Source organism: Rhea americana, unplaced genomic scaffold, assembly GCF_003343005.1.
Source record: "Rhea americana isolate MKP2758 unplaced genomic scaffold, rheAme1 scaffold_361, whole genome shotgun sequence".
Classification (NCBI taxonomy): domain Eukaryota; kingdom Metazoa; phylum Chordata; class Aves; order Rheiformes; family Rheidae; genus Rhea; species Rhea americana.
Genome location: NW_028186492.1, coordinates 444,215 through 448,177, shown reverse-complemented (window position 1 = coordinate 448,177; position 3,963 = coordinate 444,215).

Sequence of the window (3,963 nt, the reverse complement as noted above, 5' to 3'; positions counted from 1 at the left end):
GGACGCTGCACGGGCTAATATCACGTTAGCGTTTACTGTCCGGCTCCAGCAGCAACTGCCGACATGTTGAACCACTTAGCACCGCTCCAGAGCGAACAAACGAGAAATTCCTCCCCAAACGACGGCGGCGGCGAGCTGGGGACGGAGACTCGGGCGGCCCCGAGCGGGAGTTAAACCGCGGAGACGCTTGCCGAAGACCGACCCGGCCGGGAGGAGCAATCGGAGGGTCTCCGAAATGGAGCAGGGCAGAGCCGTGCCTCGCTCCAGCCCAAAGCCCTGCGTGCGGCGCGGCTGGCGATGCCCGGCGCCGGCGATGTGCCCGGCACTGGCGGCTCGGCACGCGGCTTGTGAGGGGCGAAAAGCCCAACGGCGTCGCTCTTCGCTGCTGTCCGCCAGGGACGTCAGAGCCAAAAAAAAAAGATCAGGTGGAGAAATAAAATAAATAAATCAACAAAAGTGTGTGTCTGGCTGGGGGGGGGAGCTTTTATCCCACCCAGGCCTGGCCCTTGGTCGCGTTCGAACAGATCTTTGCCGGCCAGCGCAGCGGCCGAGGCGGATCGGAGCGCCCGCGTCGCCTGCAGGAGCGCGCGGGGCGGCYGCGGAGCCAAACGGCCCCTGGCGTTTTATAGGGGAGGGTCGGGGAGCGCCGACAGCCGGCAATAAATGTGCCGTACGTTCCCAGGCGGGTCCTGGCCAAGAACAAYATTATTAGAGGCGAGGAAGTCACCGAAAGCCAGGCAGAAGCTCATTTCCTGCCCCGGGGATCCGAGCGCGCGTTGCTTTTCCAGACCCGCGTTGGGAGTTGCCGCATTTTGCTCYGCTTCTGGGGCTGGATTGGGAGCAGGGCTGGGGGGGGGAAAGCAGAGGCTGCTGCCGGTGCTTTTCCCCGCTGCAGAGGCGCTGCGGGAGCGGAGGGGCTGTGTCGTTATCCCGGTGCCAGCGGGGTGGCCGTGCTCTCGCACCCGGCTCCTGGAAGCACCCGGCGGCTCCCTCGCGCGCACGGAGCCCTCCGCTCGCTCCCTCCCCAAGATCCCGAGGGCTGTTTGCTTGCTTTAAATAAACTATGAGCATTGGCATCCGTTCAGCTCCTTGCAGGACACGTTTTGTGTTTTCCTTCTGTTGGCAGGGCCAGGCTCGGGGAGCGCTTCGACGTCGCGCGCCCCCGCACGACGCGGCCGGAGYTACCAGCTAAAACCGAGGCGCTCGCCAAAAACCTGGAGCCCCTTTCCGGCAAAGCCACACAGGAGAGGGTGAGTGTGCTCCGCTTGCTGYATTTCCCTCCTTGGGGCAATGGAGAAGAGGGTTGGTTCATCCTATCATCTCGGGATGCTTCTTTGCAGGAGAGGACGCGGGAGCATCTCTTCACTGCCTCCCAGCACAGCTGGTTTTCGCTCCAGTGCCCAGTATCGAGGCGATATTCTACAACTGCCCTCCAGCAACATAAATTTGGCTTTCTCTCCATCTCCTCCAAATTCAACAGAGAGAAACTACTCCAAAATGATAGAAAAAGCGAGGTCAGGTGAGACCTCTACATCTCCAGTCTATCCACCTGCCCGGAGCAGGGCTTACGTCGGAGCAGCTGCTCACCCCAGAGCATGGCAGCACTGATGGCCGATTGGCCCTGGATGCGAGCGTCTTTGGCTGAACGATCCCGCGGCCACAGAAGGTGGAGAAGGGGACTGCCCGGTGCCCTGGTCCTYGTGGCCTCCTGGCACACGCTTGGCTCCGCGAGCCCTGGGAGCTGTGCCGCTCGAGGCTCTTAGCAAGGGCTCCGTCCCCGGCAGCAGGGTTTTGCGCATGTGCTTTAGCTCAGACCAGCAATRAAAGCATCTGCAGCACTGGGGGGGAACCAACGTGCACCAGCGCAGACCTGCGCGGGAAGAGCAACGTGGGCTCTGTGCACCGGGGAGGTTCGCTTAGGCAAGAGGGAGCACCGCAAACGCTAGATCCTTCCTTGCAGTCCACCCCAAAGCCAGAAATCAACCGTAAAAGCACACTCCCGAATCCCCGAGTCCAGCATCACGGCAGCCCCAGGACGGGTGTTTTACTTGGAGGGCAGGAAAACAGCGGAGCGGCAAGCTGTGATTCGCCTCTGCACCGTGGGAGGGCACTCAGTGCAGCCGGAGCTGGGCCTGCTCCACCACCTGGGTCCCGCGGGCACCCGGGGCGGGGGGCCCAGCGTCCCAGGGCACGGCCCTCCCCAGCGCCTGGCACCCCAGCCRCCCACCCAGTTGTGCAGCCCAGGGCAGGAGCCCGGCCGCCAGACCCGCGTTTACCCCCAGCCACGTTACAGCAACGGGAATCGGTCGTCTCCATTTGCGACCCAACTCAGGGGCCGCATCCCGCAAGGCTGGAAAGGCGCTGGGCTCTCCCCGAATCACGGCTGCGGGAAACCGAGCGCTGCCCTGAAGCCCAGCTGCAGCTTTCCTGGGTCCCGCAGCCTCCTTCGCTGCTCTGCACCCCCGAGCTGCCGCACATCGGGGAGCAACAGCACAGCGAGAGCCCGGCACTCGGCGCAGGCAGCATCCTCCAGTCCTTCCTCAAGGTAAGGCATGAACTGGAGCAGAACGGAGCCAGCGCTATTTCAAGCTCTGCATAAACAGCAACATCTCTTGTTTTCCCACCATCACCACCCCAACCCTGACCGYGAATCCACTGGCAGCAGTGGCGCCCAGGAGCCCTGGAGCCTYCCCCCTCCGGGCAAGTGGCAGGACCAGGCCGCTGAGGATGCTCGCRCGGGGCACCTGCTTGCTCCGTTTTGCAGCTCCAGAGTCAGCGCCGCGCAAAAGGCGGCAGTGGGGCGCGAAGCGCTTCCAGGACCTTGAGGTCCAGGTAAAGCAAGCAGCTAAAAATAAAATAAAATAATAATAATAATAATAATAATAATAATAATAATAATAATAATAATAAAGGTTTCAGCCATCTAAAATCCTGCACAGGGACAACCTTCCCTGCCCCTGTTTCTGCCCCGCGTTGTGCAGGATCCCACGGCTACTGCTGCCTTTAAACCTAGCGGCGTGCACGAACGCGGGTGCTCGATAAGGGTGCTGTGCGCGAGCCACGCTCGGGACCCGAGGCCTCGGCTGGCGCCCAGAGCTCCCGCTCCGCTTCCAACAGTGATCGGCTGCCTCTCGAGACYGTGCCCTCGACCCGGCGCCTAATTACGGATTGGCTCCCGGAGCAAACGATGGGATTTAAATCGGTGCTGGCTACGAGCTACCATATATGTGCAATAAAGACATCCGAGGTCTAGGTTGTTGGGTTTTTCTTTTCTAAACCCTTCCCAGAGCCCGCAGCAAGAGCGGGAAATTCCCTCCCTCGCTGCCGGGGTGAAATTTGCCTCTCACTAAACTCCGCATCCRATTACTACAGCTCGGAGCCGCGGGTCCTGCGTGCCGGGACGGCCTCCAAGCCGGGAGCAAACCCGCCGGGCAGCGGCCAAGGCCGAGGCTGCCCACGGTGCTTTACCTGGACGCCGGGCCGGGCCACAGCGCTCAACGGTCACTCCGTGCTGGGACCGGGGCCGGGATCGGGACATGCGTGGGGCCGAGGACCGCCATGAGTGAGAGGCAGAGCGGCTTGGCTCGGTTCAGCTCTGTCCGGCTCGGCTTGGCTCAGTTCATCTCGGTTTGGCTCTGTCCGGCTCGGCTCAGTTCAGCTCGGCTTGGTCCGGCACCGCTCGGCTCGGTCCGACTCAGGCACAGCTCAGCTCGGCTCGGCTCTGTCCACCTCGGCTGGGTTTCGCTCGGTCCGGCTTGGCCCGGCTCGGCTCGGCTCGGCTGGGTTCGGTTCAGCTCGGTCCGCCTCGACTCGGTCCGGCTCGGCTGGATGCGGCTCGGCTGGGTTCGACTCTATCCGGCTTGGCTCGGTCCAGCTCGGCTCGGCTCGGCTGGCTTGAGCTCGGCGCGGCGCGGCTGGGGCTCGTCGCGGTCGCTCGGAGAACGTCGCCGCAATCAGGCCCCG